At 36.7% G+C, this 15,487-nt stretch overlaps 1 protein-coding gene across 1 annotated transcript in view; it reads right to left on the bottom strand.

Annotated features, from left to right (window-relative positions):
• LOC139137339 (protein unc-93 homolog A-like) overlaps window positions 1–15,487 on the bottom strand; it is a 53,504-nt gene that overhangs the window by 11,304 nt on the left and 26,713 nt on the right. The window lies entirely within an intron of this gene.

Below are 15,487 nucleotides of genomic sequence, written 5' to 3'. Positions count from 1 at the left end.
ATATTCCTGCCATTTAGGATTCTTCGAATACGCAATTATATTAGAGTATGTATCTTCAGGGTATTCGCTACAAATGGTTATGTAACATCTACCACCAGCTTTTAGACAATGACAGATCCCCGGTAGACATGCCGATAGATCCCCCAACCAGTGTTAACAATAGTTGGCGACCACTTAATCGAAGATGGCGCCAAATCTCTCGTAAGAGGATGGGTCCCTGGCATCAGCAACGTGATACTCGATGTTGTTGCCTGGGAAGTGTTCTCTCGCTTCCTGTATCATCGCAGGAGAGACGTCAAAGGCTGGAAGGATGATAATTCAGCGATGATACATACAAAAGAGTAGATTGAGATTTTTTAGTTACATTTTTGGTCTTGTTGTAACCTAAATATCACTGTGAGTTCCCCTTCAAATTGCTGTTGTTAGGCCGGGTGTACTTCCGTAAATATATTCTTCTAAGTTACTATTAAATTACAGATAAAGCATCATGGGTAATGTTTACATGGAATTTCCTTTTCGTAACATGTTCTCAAATTCCTATAAAGGCTATGCTTATATGTTTGTTTGCTTGTTTGTTTGTTTGCTTTTAATGATTTACCTAATGCTAAGACTAGACAGATATAACAGGAGAGCAAAATGAAGCTGCACGAAAAATAGTGACACCTCAAAAGTGTCTACACGAAAAATAGTGACCCTAACCAATTTTCATGCGCAAAAAACAGAGGCCCTCCCCCTTCTATAGAACAGAACACATCAATAGCATCTTAGTTGACAAAAAATATTTCCCGTTTGACCTTCCACCTTTCAAAGAACACTTTCAACCTTTACAAATAACCGTCTTCAATCAATACTTTAATGAATTTGAGAAAAAAAGAGATCACATATCACAATAAATAATTCTGTTGATTACAGTTGGATGTTTCAAATGAAACGGGACAATAGCTGTAATGTCAACCTTCATTTATAATTTACCATGTAATTGAAGAGAGTGCACCATTATTAATTGTCAAGAAACCCATTACAGCCCATAAGTCAATATTTAACAATATATGCATATATGTATATAACTTGGGGGGGGGGGATTATTAATAGTTTACCTCTAGACTACCAAGGGAAGATAATTGATATTTTTGGGTGAAATTCCAACATCATGTCTTATTCACATCTGCACTTTCAATTAATGTATCAAGTGGGTCTACATTAACATCAAATTACCAAACATTTATACATGTTCAGATATAGTTAGTCTTGTATAAGTAAGCAATTATTCATAGTTTACCCTTTGGCCAATGAATAGTAAATCAACATTTTCGGTAAATTTCCAAAATCAAATTTCGTTTAGGCCTACACATATGCACTCGAAACCATCCTATTCTAGTCAACTAAGTTTATATTATATGTCGAACATCTAATTGCACAAATATAGCTAGTTTTGTTTCGGAAAACATGTTCATTAGTTTGCTACAAGTGCGTTAAACATTTTCGGTGAAATTCTAAAATCAAATTTCTTGTACACACTTGCTTTTCTTACCTCCCATATCCAGTAAAATGTATTTACATCAATTATCAAACCAATATAAATGTACATATATAGACATATATATAGTTTTGTGGGCAGAGGGAGTCGTGAATGGTCTGTCCCATAAACTCCAATGTATCATGATTTTATGTTTCTGGATTAAATTCCGAAATTGATTATAAAATCTTCGACGCAGAAGCAGTCATTTAACCACATCTTCCGCATATTGCCTTCTTACAGTTGCACAAAAAATGGAGACCCCCCACCCCCAGTGCATGCGCTAAATTTCATGACTTTTCACATATGCTAGCGCTAAGAATGGCGACCCACTACTCAAAGCACTGGTCCTCCTCCGGTAATTTCTGTCCGGTCCCTTACCCATCGTCACACGTGCTGAATTTCATAAGGATAAGAATATGGATAACATGATGTTTAACTTTCAGAACATTTACAAAATCCTCATGTAAAACTATTTCGATATCCCAAAGGCGGTATCATAAGCAATACTGATCATCAGTATATCTCTTACTAAACCAAGAATTGAATCCAGTTAAATAAATACCGCGACACCTTTAGCTGTAAAACGTGAATGAGAACAATCGAGACTTTGACATTCCATGGTATGATCTTGCTTTATCTCATGGAACGTTAAAGACTGACGATCATTCCGTGAGATGATCAAAGTTTCAATTGTATGATTAAGACAATTTTGTAGTTCTGCAGGCTAGAAAGTGTGACTTTGTAGAGAATAAAGAACAGATTTTCGAGACCTCGAGCGTAACGACACTGTTATTTCTTTATGAAGACCTACAACTGTGCTTAAAACCGACAACCTGTGCGCCAGCTTCAGTTAAAAAAGCATTAGGATCCAGATTGGTATCTCAACTCATGTTCCCCACGAAAATACCGTAACAAGTTGGTGGAGAACCCGAAGTAAACGAATCCGCGCGACTATATGATTCTGAGATCTTGTAAAATCATCAACAGCAAGAACAAGAAGTACCAGAACCAGAATAAGTACCACTAAACCAGCAGCAAGGCAAGCACTATGGTGATATTCTGCAGCGCATAGAAGATTGGTTCAACAGATGGAGGTGATACAAAGCTAGCAGAGGAATACAAGAATGAGTCACTGACATGGACGCTGTTGGTTGGCAATCTAAGAATATTAATGTTTGTGCTAACAATCATGCCTACTAGTTACACTTGACGAGAGAGTAATTGTCCACAGCGTGCCATGCAATTCAGTGTTAGGAATATGTTATACCATTATGCTTTGATGTATATTGATGATTTAATTATCTTTTTCAGTGGCGTTTTATGAACACTTTCAACATCTCAACGCGGATTCGTCTCGCCTCCGGGAAGGTGGATCAACACTTGGTCATCAGAAGTGTTCTTTTGGTACATGGGACGCAGGCGGTGGCTTTTTTCTGTTCTTTTGAATCCATCGGGTTATTTTTCAGCATCATCACAAAATGGTGGAGAGTAGTGGCATCTTTCCTGTTTCCATTTAACTTTGTATCCATCATTCCAGATGGTGGGAACTGACACTTTTCAGACGTTACCATTTGAAGGTTTGCAGGTTGCATTACCGTTCGACCAGTCCTTGCAAAGTCTACTTTTTATCAACCTACCATTGAACTTTTTGAATGACGGAGGCCTATATAGCGAAAATACTAATTAGCCCGGAAAGTTTGTCCTGAACCTACCCTGTTTCAAGAACGGTGACTACGCACCATCTTTATTCATGAACTCAAACAGATGGAAACTTGTAATTGAAATTGCCGCCAATAAACATGGCTGCTTTGGTCCATATACGTGATTGTTGAAATGTAGACACAAGGTCAAGATACGCACCAGGAATAATTTAAACTTCTTGTTCAACACCCAATTCCAATATTCGATTATCTCAAAGTGCTTTGTAAGGCGATACCTTTGCCTCTATTCAGTTAGTTAATATGAACTTTAAATACACTCTGGATTTCGAGCTATTACTTCTTGATTCTCCAACATCTTCTTGGAGCATTAGCTGCTCATGAAATACACGGCACTATATGTAATATCGGTTGTTAGATAATGGGACGACAATGAAAGAGTCGACCATATTCAAATATTCTTTCTTCTCGGTGCTTCTGCATAGAAATTTGGATGGCCTGAAAATGCCAAAAGATAGGCCCCACGCCAAATTTCAATATTTGAGTTTCTGCCTAAAGTAAACGTGTCATTAAAGCCACCACCGTATGAATAATATTGGCATTTAACCCCTGTAAACACAAAGGTTGATTCACAGGATAGCATTTATATATTTAATTCTAGAAAAATGCCTTGCCTACCAAGTATACTCCGCATACCAAGTAATTTTAATTTTTGTGTTGCCAAAGTCACGGATATTTATTTAAAAAGTTGCCCTTAAACGTCATTCTATGATCCGGAATGCCGTAACGAAATGCAATTTAGATAGCACATTTTCCATATTCCCCTTTGATTTTGATCTGAAAATGCCACTGATTTAATCGTTTTGCATTTGGATAGTGTTATGTGAGTCATTTTCCCCCAAACTCATGACCTGAGTTTAATTAATCTAGAACATTCTTTAGGTCGCTGTCCTTCATGACCTTGAATTCAATCAGTCGTGTTTTGAATGGTCTGGAAATTCAATTAGTCATGTGTTTATTCTAGTGGAGATATTTTTGGAACAGCAATTAGCATATCAACAGAAGTTCCAGATTGTTCTTATATTTTCGTATATAACCACATGAGTATAAAAAGGGGACGACACACATTTCCAGTCAGACATTTGGTGAACTTTGTGCAACTTCAAGCCTTCAACTAAAGGACTGTTCAATTATCTGACTGACTGACACAACTCTGAGACTGGAGTTTTGTGCTGTCCCAGCTGAGATAGTAGCCTGTGGACTTTTACACTTTGTATTCTATCCCATGACTTATCTATTCGTTTTATTTTTGTAATAAATTTCGTTTTATGCGAAAATTGCTGAGTTCGCCTTTTGTTCGTTTTTTTACGTAACAATAGGCTGTGATGCTTTTTTGGTTATTATATAGGGCGAAAAATCATCAGTCACACATATTTGCCAAGTTCATATGTATTTTAAACTGCCTTTAACTTGAAAAAGAAGACATGTCATTAACAGGTAATTATTTCAAATTCGCATCAAGCGGTAGACAGTGTCTTACTACGGCGCGCCAAATGTTTCAAAAATATTTATCGTCATAGAGCAAAAATAAACTGTCAAATTTTCTTTCTAAATAAAGTATAAAACGTGTATGAATAATAAAGAAAAATTTATTTCTTCCATATCGTTGTATTTTATTAATGTACTTTTTCACAAAAATAACATTCATTTGAAAATATGTGTCATTAAATATTTGAATGTGTCTGTACAGATAAAGATGACGTGCAACCGTCGTTCTCGATTGAAATAAAAATTCGATGGAATTACGGAAGAAAATAAAATAGAAAAGTATTATTGCAAAAAAGGGGAGAATGTTATGTAATACTTAATTGTAAAATACTCTTTAAGCCGTAATGAGAAGATAAACTGTTTGCAAAAATTTTGAAAATACCACAATCCTATACTTATTGACGTACATACACGTGTATTTGATATATAAAGGTGCAATGAATGCTGATTATAAGGGAAAAAAGCAAAAAAACGCGCCCGACTTGACAAACACTGATCAAGCAGCCGCTATTTCTCTGTAGGCCTATCAGGGCTGTGAGTTACTGGCCTTACACGGCCAGGCCGTGTATAACCCCTATTTGTAACAATCAACCCTATTTGTAACAAAATTTATTTTTCAAAAAAACTTTGCCGTATATGTTGAAATATTAATAAAATATGCATATTTGTATGTTTGAGGGCAATTTTCTTTTTTTTTCCTTGTCAAAACTCATTTTTCCGAAAATGCTGTTGTTACAAATTGGGTTGATTGTTACAAATAGGGGTGACATGTGTCAACCCTATTTGTAACAATCAACCCTATTTGTAACAAAACCTAAATTTCAAAGAAACTTGGCCGTATTTGATGAAATCTCGATGAAATATACATATTAGTATGTTCGGGGGCAATTTTCTTTGTTTTCCTTGTTGAAACTCATTTTTCCGAAAATGCTCGTGAGATTAAATTTCGTTGTGCAGGTTCCTAGGGATAAGAGCCCTACTCGTAAGATATAATCAAGTCGTGCAGATACATGCCAAAGGTTTGTTTTGGGGCAATTTTCACCATTTTCGGTCAAAAATGTTAATAATCTTGTTTTCTGACCGAAATCATACTAAACCTATATGAGGTTAACTTTTGTTGAAAATTTAACCAACTTGAAACAAAACCTAATTTTCTACAAAACTTGGCCGTATTTGATGAAATCTTGATGAAATATACATATTAGTATGTTCGGGGGCAATTTTCTTTGTTTTCCTTGTTGAAACTCATTTTTCCGAAAATGCTCGTGAGATTAAATTTCGTTGTGCAGGTTCCTAGGGATAAGAGCCCTACTCGTAAGATATAATCAATTCGTGCAGATACATGCCAAAGGTTTGTTTTGGGGCAATTTTCACCATTTTCGGTCAAAAATGTTAAAAATCTTGTTTTCTGACCGAAATCACACTAAACCTATATGAGGTTAACTTTTGTTACAAATAGGGTTGATTGTTACAAATAGGGTTGACGTGTCAACCCTATTTGTAACAATCAACTCTATTTGTAACAATCAACCCTATTTGTAACAATCAACCCTATTTGTAACAAAATTTATTTTTCAAAAAAACTTTGCCGTATATGTTGAAATATTAATAAAATATGCATATTTGTATGTTTGAGGGCAATTTTCTTTTTTTTTCCTTGGCAAAACTCATTTTTCCGAAACTGCTTTTGTTACAAATTGGGTTGATTGTTACAAATAGGGGTGACATGTGTCAACCCTATTTGTAACAATCAACCCTATTTGTAACAAAACCTAAATTTCAAAGAAACTTGGCCGTATTTGATGAAATCTTGATGAAATATACATATTAGTATGTTCGGGGGCAATTTTCTTTGTTTTCCTTCTTGAAACTCATTTTTCCGAAAATGCTCGTGAGATTAAATTTCGTTGTGCAGGTTCCTAGGGATAAGAGCCCTACTCGTAAGATATAATCAAGTCGTGCAGATACATGCCAAAGGTTTGTTTTGGGGCAATTTTCACCATTTTCGGTCAAAAATGTTAAAAATCTTGTTTTCTGACCGAAATCATACTAAACCTATATTGGGGTTAACTTTTGTTACAAATTGGGTTGATTGTTACAAATAGGGTTGACGTGTCAACCCTATTTGTAACAATCAACCCTATTTGTAACAAAATTTAACCAACTTGAAACAAAACCTAATTTTCTACAAAACTTGGCCGTATTTGATGAAATCTTGATGAAATGTGCATATTAGTATGTTTTGGGCAATTTTTATTTTTTCCTTGTCGAAACTCACTCAAAAATAAAAATTGCCCAAAACATACTAATATGCACATTTCATCAAGATTTCATCAAATACGGCCAAGTTTTGTAGAAAATTAGGTTTTGTTTCAAGTTGGTTAAATTTTGTTACAAATAGGGTTGATTGTTACAAATAGGGCACAGTAAGTGAGGCTACCCACAATTCTCCATGATCCGTACACACGGAGATCACTCACTGAACTGGAGCAAATTTCTTCTGTACACAGAACAGCTCGGTCCATATATCAAAATTCTGGGACCATAGTTTTGATAATCATAATTCTCTAATTTCTCACTGTGAATAATGAGAAGATCAACCCCTTTTCCGCAGAGGAGATAGCAATTTTGTGATTTTGTCGACATAGATTTTTGACAGCCATACACAATATTTTCAAGGAAACTAAGGGAATAAGTTGCATCTGTGTTAGCAAAAGAAAGGGTATTGATTTTTTTTAAATGTTTGTAACAAAGGAAATTTGCATGTCTGACAGGTGGTATGATGAGACCATCTCAGTTGCTGATAACTTTACCATGACAAGTGTGCAATTTTTAGCACCTCCAAACATCGACTTCTCATTCAATTTACTCCTAAATTTTAAAGATGATCAATAATTTTGGAACATAGTTTTAACCAATAATCCTTAAATTAAATTCTAAGTTTCAAATTGTTCAGAAACTGATAAAATTGAAGAAGCCTTTAGCAAATAATGTCTGAGCACACAAATCAAATGGAATTGTGGGTAGCCTCACTTACTGTGTAGGGTTGACACGTCAACCCTATTTGTAACAATCAACCCAATTTGTAACAAAAGTTAACCCCATATAGGTTTAGTATGATTTCGGTCAGAAAACAAGATTTTTAACATTTTTGACCGAAATTGGTGAAAATTGCCCCGAAACAAACCTATCTGCACAACTCGATTATATCTTACGAGTAGGCCTCTTATACTAGGAACCTGCACAACGAAAGTTAATCTAACGAGCATTTTCAGAAAAAATGAGTTTCGACAAGGAAAAAATAAAAATTGCCCCCGAACATACTAATATGTATATTTCATCAAGATTTCATCAAATACGGCCAAGTTTTGTAGAAAATTAGGTTTTGTTTCAAGTTGGTTAAATTTTGTTACAAATAGGGTTGATTGTTACAAATAGGGTTGACACGTCAACCCTATTTGTAACAATCAACCCAATTTGTAACAAAAGTTAACCCCATATAGGTTTAGTATGATTTCGGCCAGAAAACAAGATCTTTAACATTTTTGACCGAAAATGGTGAAAATTGCCCCCAAAAAAACCTTTGGCATGTATCTGCACGACTTGATTATATCTTACGAGTAGGGCTCTTATCCCTAGGAACCTGCACAACGAAATTTAATCTCACGAGCATTTTCGGAAAAATGAGTTTCAACAAGGAAAACAAAGAAAATTGCCCCCGAACATACTAATATGTATATTTCATCAAGATTTCATCAAATACGGCCACGTTTCTTTGAAATTTAGGTTTTGTTACAAATAGGGTTGATTGTTACAAATAGGGTTGACACATGTCACCCCTATTTGTAACAATCAACCCAATTTGTAACAAAAGCAGTTTCGGAAAAATGAGTTTTGACAAGGAAAAAAAAAAGAAAATTGCCCTCAAACATACAAATATGCATATTTTATTAACATTTCAACATATACGGCAAAGTTTTTTTGAAAATTAAATTTTGTTACAAATAGGGTTGATTGTTACAAATAGGGGTAATACAGGCCGTATAACGCCGGTAACTCACCGCCCTGCCACCCAGAGCTATGTATAGGATACTGCACAAATATCGTAGCTCCATATATTGGACTGTGTGGTAAAGCTTTCTGCAATGGGGATCTACATGTCGTGTGTGTGCCGGTCTAGCCCTGCGAGTATAGTGAGAGTGTCCGGCGTTGCGAAGGCCGAACACTCTCGCCATACTAGTAAGGCTTGTGCCGGTCCTGAGGGATCACGGTTGCATCATAGTGCGTGTTTATAGTTGCGTTGCTCGTCTTGTCGAACACGGATAACGATGGACGTTCTCTCAACACGCGGCAGATTTCTTCAAAACTATTCATTTTTAATGATTTGGGTGATCTTTGACGAGGAATTACCAAACAACGAGGTGGTTTATTATCATGGTATTTGAATTCATTCCATCGTAGAAATCCACGGTTACATGTGGTTCGATACATAGCGGCCGCGGCATGGTATGCATACCACGCGGTGGCCGCTATGTATCGAACCACACGAAACCGTGTAGAAATCATATAACGGCGATGACAGAGTGGCGCGGTGGAAGGCCTGAAGTGAGCCCCCTGCCGTAATGCACCTAAGGCATCCATATGTTCGCAGTGTTGCTATGAAGGGACATGGGTTGTACGTCTCGCTCGTGATCTGAACTGTGGACTGTCTCAAATTGGCTCAGTTAACTTGACTCTCTGGAACTATTCACTGTTAACCTGGACGTTCTCTAGGTGATATTGCACTGCACTTCATCAAGTACGGTTTCAAGTAGCTCTGCTTGGCTGGGCCCAGCCAAACAGAGCTAGGATTCAAGATGTCAAAGTTATCACTGAAATGCTCAATTAATATTTCGTCAAATATTTGAGTATGTGGTGATCGGATTCCCAGCTGTTGGGGATTCATCAATCGAAGGAAACGTGAACCATGAGTTTTTTGAATAAATTTGTTGTAATTTCACGCGTTTGGGTTTTTTTTGGTGTGGCGAGTGCTCGGTTTTTTTTCTTTTTTTTTTCTTTTTTTTCTTTTTTTTTTTTTTTGCTGTGGCGAGTGCTCATTTGTTTTTTCTTTCCACAGGCCCACGCGTTTTTTTGTATTTGCTGTGTCCATGGCACTTTTTATTTTTTTATTTTTATTTTTTTTATTTTTTTTTTTAGTAGATGATGTCCACTTTTGTCTAGAGCCATCACTGCCGAATTTTTTCTCTGATTTTCTCTCTTTAGTGTTGAAGCGGCTGGTGGTTCATATTATACTTTTGATTATCTAAAATACGTTTTTTATGAGACGTACTGCTTTTTAATTTAATAAATAATTTTGTTTGCATGGCTTTTTTGTCTGATTATTTTATAATTATGATTTTCTGTATGTGGTTCACATTTTAATTTTTTGTGATATTTTTTCCGAGTGGTAGTAGTGGTTTTTGGTGATTTTCCTGTGATTTTTGTGTACGTACAACTGTAAACATCTTATACTTTTTTGTAAAATCAGCACTAATTGCACCTTTTACTCGAACTATTATACGTGTATGTATGTCGATAGGTATGGATGTATGACTTTTTCAAATCGTTGCAAATTGTTTATTTCCTAATTACACTTTAACGAATATTCTCAAGTTAAAATGAAGTATTAAATGACATTTCTGTCTTTTGGTTTTTAATTGTACTTTTCTTACTTATTTCTTTCCGTAATGACCTGCAGTTTATTTTTGCACTTCATCGATAAATATTTTTGAAACATTTGGCGCGCCGTAATCTTACCCGTTATAGATTTCACATATCCAGATAGGTGTTTCGACAGTCCTCCAGTTCCACATCCGATCTCCAAGAGATTGTCACTCTTGTCAAGTGACATCAATTCCACAATGTCTTTCGTGTTTCGTACAGCGATGTCGTCGTTTTTTTCAAGCAGACAATATTTCCGCAGCTCAGTTGCGTCCATTTTTCTCCTTGTAGAGATATGACGTTGAAATTATGTGAAACATAAGCTCTAAGACTATTTGGTTCGTCTTTTGGTGACAAGAATTATGTTACCATTGATGTTGAATCATGAGAGAGCAAATTACGGATAAAATATGAAGCATTTGCTATTTTCAAAATGAGATTCGTGTATTGAAAGTGCAACCACAAGCAGTAAAACAATAATTACACAACAATTATTGCAATGGGACCGCTAGGCGATTGATACGAACGACATTTAAACTGTCCCCTCTATTCACTTTTCGCTGTCAGGGGGTCCAAAAACGTCGTTTGTCAGTGATAATATCAACTTGGATGTCTGCACGAGTGCTGTCAAAACAATCAACAGGAAACAGAAGTTAGTTTACGCTGCATGCAAATCTGATTAGAAACAAGTTTAATTTTTACAAACAAAACCTGCGGAATAAGAGTTAAGAATCATGACAAATTACAAAGGAATCGACTGTGGTACCTGGCAGTATTGTGCTGCATGTATCGCCCCAAACGGGCTTGTGATTGCCAGTTGAGATACATGTAGAAATACATTTTGTACTCTTCGTACTTTTCTTCTGCAGAAGGCTGGTATCCTTTTCAAAGTTGGCCACAGCTACAGACAGACAAACGTGTAGACATGCAGACATAGAGACGCCAACGACTTACCATATAACCTCTCTTTGGTAAATATAGATATACCAAATATGAGCTAATGAAGTGTCACGTCTCTGTGTGTTGATTGTCGTTGTTAGGGAGTCACTCACTCCAAGTCTAAATAACTGAGAGGTACTACGAGAAATCGTAATACTTTGAGTAACTGGTGCGCACACCAAGTAGTCAGTTGTACCACAGAGTAATATCATAGACAGAGTGGCAACAGCTATTGTTTAAGGCGTGAATCGGTTACATAAGCAATCCATGTTTGCCTCGCCTCACGAAGCTCTTGGCTCTCTTTTCCGAAGAGTGCCGACCATGCACCCTTCGGTAATTTTCGGATTTTCACCAATTGTTAAGCGAAAGTATGTTCGACAAAGCTTGTGTTGTTGTTGTCGTGTGGTGCTGATCGGAATTGATGTGCTGGCGAAAACGGGAGTGTTTCGAGCTTCAGGAAAGTGGGTTTTACCGTTTTAAAAATTCCTCTCATATTTTTATGAATATATAATGAGTGTGTTTGAACCAAATTTGAAAGTCTTTTATCGATACTGTCTGGTTTTACTCAATGGTTTACGGTCAGTCATACCGTCTTTTACACGTGCGCCAAGAAAGAACATGTTTATGAAACTGCTGGCGTGTTATGTTTTGATTGACGTGAGGCAGTGTTTCTGGCCTATGAGCTCACAAAGTAACTATGGTTGCTACGCGACTGGCAGTACGATGCCATCTCGTCGTATGTTTCGCATAATCTCGTGTAATTATCAACCACAAACCAAGCCTCCAAAACGTTTAACACCTTTTAAGCTCATTTTAATATGAAAAGCCAATAGTCTACCGAGACGACCATGGAACAAAAGGCATGCAAGTGTTGCCACTCTGTCTATGATATTACTCTGTGGTTGTACTCACCACTTCAGATCTTTATGGCAAACGAAGAGCGGCACTGTCCGCACTCAGATTACAATCACAGGTTGACTACAGAGAAAGTATTGCCTGGGTCCTCTAGATGAAGTTGTATTTTGTTTCTAAACCATTGTCTTTTTATAGATTCTGTTCTAAAAATACAACACCGTTATATAACTTATATTTGCTTTACAAATAATCTGGCTAACTGATATGTGTTCATATGACGTGAGGTACGTTCGTTCCACGTGAGATATATTCATTTCATGTAACATCCCTCGTTTCCATTCAACGTGATGAAGTTATAGAATGACTTTTGTGGGCAAAAGGTCAAAATATTATAAATCTAAGGTGTTACAGAAGCAAACGAACTACAATGTACCGGCGACCCACGCGAAAATCATTGTTCACATTTAGCATTTTTCGTATCATTTGTCTGCGCTTGCAATACTAAAGCTCGCCGGTTCATTTTTTTTTATTTTTCGCACAAAATGGAAAAAGAGACATTCATGTAGATGTTCATTGTGACCAAAAACTTATATCACTTTTGATTTTAAAATTACACCTTACGTTTCTATTAGAATGTTTTTCCGAGCTTAAAAGGGCAGGTCCTTTATCAGCTTTGTCTCTGAGCAAATGTAACAACTGCACATAACATTCCAAGGAGAACAATGGACTAAAATGACATAAACAGTGATAGAACCAGGGATTGAGAATTGCTCCTTTAATAAGCAGTGCTGCTGGACTTGGCATGTGGACAGGGATGCAATCACTCCAGGCTGTGTCAGTATGATTTGGCTAGAAATTTACATCATTACATCATTTATTTCGCATCATAGTAAAATACTTACATGTACGTATCGATATTTATGTTTATAATCATTGGCAAATCTTTATGATAATGCCAGCGTAAAATGGGCGCTCCCAATGTGGGGTTCATGAGTAATAAATAAGGTCGGCTACGCTGTGAACCAAATTGGAGACCAAAAAGAAAAAAATATTGTGTAAATGAGCATTGTTTCGGTTTTAGGTTTTATGGTAATGATCCTTATAAATGTGGAGTGTTAATCGCCTCGCATCTTGCATTGTATAATATTACCGAGCTGAACGCCTTTTTTTATAGGAGTGGTCCCGGAGTAAACTTTGCTTGAAAGATTTACCACAAATCCAGTAATGGGGTCACTAGTTTTACCACGGACCGCCTACAAATTAGTGAGGCCTAAACATCCTGTCACAGCTACTTGAAGCTGGGTTTGGTATTCACAAATATTGTTAAAGTACTTCTTTCCTGAAGGCAATTACGAACTTCAAGTTGAAAAGTCACTTGAAATCAACTCTCTTGATTTAATGAAATCTGTCTTTAGTGATAACTCTCGAGCATGTTGCTTTACCTGCATCTTTTGAATGTTCACTCAATGCAGTAGATTGAAGGGGCACACTGATTTAGTAATACGTACAGAATTTGTGTCAAAAATGTTGTCTCACTTTTGTGGTATATTTTTGACGAGTAACTCTTACATTCGATCCGTAAAACTATGAGGATATGTTTGAGGCCAGGTGGACTGACTTTCCGTATTCGCCGCAGTTTGCCTGCAAAGGATTTGCAGTCATTATCTTCTTAATATGTAATTAAGACCATTTTAAACTTGTGGTTTCTTTTGTCCTGTATCGAGGGTTTACTTCTGTTTGCTTTGAAAGTGTATGTGTAGGCCTTGTTTTCTTGCTCTTCTGTTGAAGGCCTTACAATAAAATAAATAAATAAATAAATAAATTAAATAGTAAATAAATATATAAAGGCGTTCAGATCGGTTATACAATGCAAGATGCGAGTCGATGAACATTCCACATTGATAAGGATCATTACCATAAATCCTAATACTGAAACAGTGCTCATTTATATAATTTACATAAATAAATACTAACGAATGCGATTCATAGTGCTATTCGAGAGTCTATGGGTGCCAAAAACGACGCTTGCTCCGTGAAAACACCACGGGAACAAAGTATATTTAATACATACCAGTTGTACGAGAATACCTGGTATCATGGACGTTAAGATCACACAGCAGCGATTGTTTGCAGGTCGTGAGATCTGACAGGGACCAAGGCAGGAACTATGCGTAGAGGAGAAATTCCTACGTATATATAGACAGCGCTATATTCCGTTAACGATTTCTGAAATGACGTCGACAGGTGACCGTCCCATATACAATGTATGCTAATGAACTAGGCCCTACTTCAGATGTCCGACGCGTGCATAGGGAACAGTGGTCATGTCCGTCCCGGCGATGGGGGCAGGTGTATCTTGGTCTCAGCACGGGTTTCTTGTTGCTATCGTTTAGTTTTATACAGAGTATGATATGTATTGCCAATAAAGATTTATACTATCAACCTTTTAGTGTCTTGGTCTTTTGCTAGCACTTTTTTGCAATGATTATTTTTCCTTCACTGTGTCTTGCATTTGTCCTTTGAACAGTCGTTTGAAAAAATGGCAGAGATTGACTCAGATTTAGTTCTTTTGTTGGGTCTGATGGGTCAGTGAAAACAACCGGTCATCAGTGTGCTGTCGCTTATCGCATGTATAAGTAACTTTTGAAGCTGCACATTGCACCTTTGCGATTGTTTTCTTCCAGAACACGTTTCTTAACGACTTGGTTTTGCCCGTAATTACGTCTGGAAAGGGCATATAAAACCTATTCAGCCTCGTTGCCGCTTTGACAAACACGTCAATAATACTGTAAATGTCATAAAATCGTCAATAAGAACACGATTGGAACTAATTTGGGATTTGGGATTTTTCATACTTTGCAAATTTCTCAAAGGTGTTAGGTGCCATATAGCTGAATTAGCAATGTCGCAAATAACTCATAAAAATAAGTGTGTAATATGAGAAGAAAAGCAGATGAGATAACATTTGTAGATTAAATCGAACTTACTTCACCATCCAATTATCCCAAATTAGTTCCAATCGCGTTTGAGGAATAGCGAGTTAAAAGAATCGGATCTATATGTTGCAGTTTTATCACTTTGTTTCTTCTACTATCCGATGCGTTTGATTTTCAATGTATAGCAACACGAAACCTGTGCTGAGACCAAGTCATACCTACCCCTACCCCCACCCCTGGGGATGGACATGACATATGTTCCCTGTGATGCGTTCGTAGTTTCCACATGTTTCAAAGCACCTCTTGGACTTCGGTCTCTTAAATGGCGTTCA

This window comes from Ptychodera flava, chromosome 7, assembly GCF_041260155.1.
Source record: "Ptychodera flava strain L36383 chromosome 7, AS_Pfla_20210202, whole genome shotgun sequence".
Lineage (NCBI taxonomy): Eukaryota > Metazoa > Hemichordata > Enteropneusta > Ptychoderidae > Ptychodera > Ptychodera flava.
Note: the sequence above shows the minus strand (reverse complement) of the source record. Positions and strands in the feature narration are given on the sequence as shown.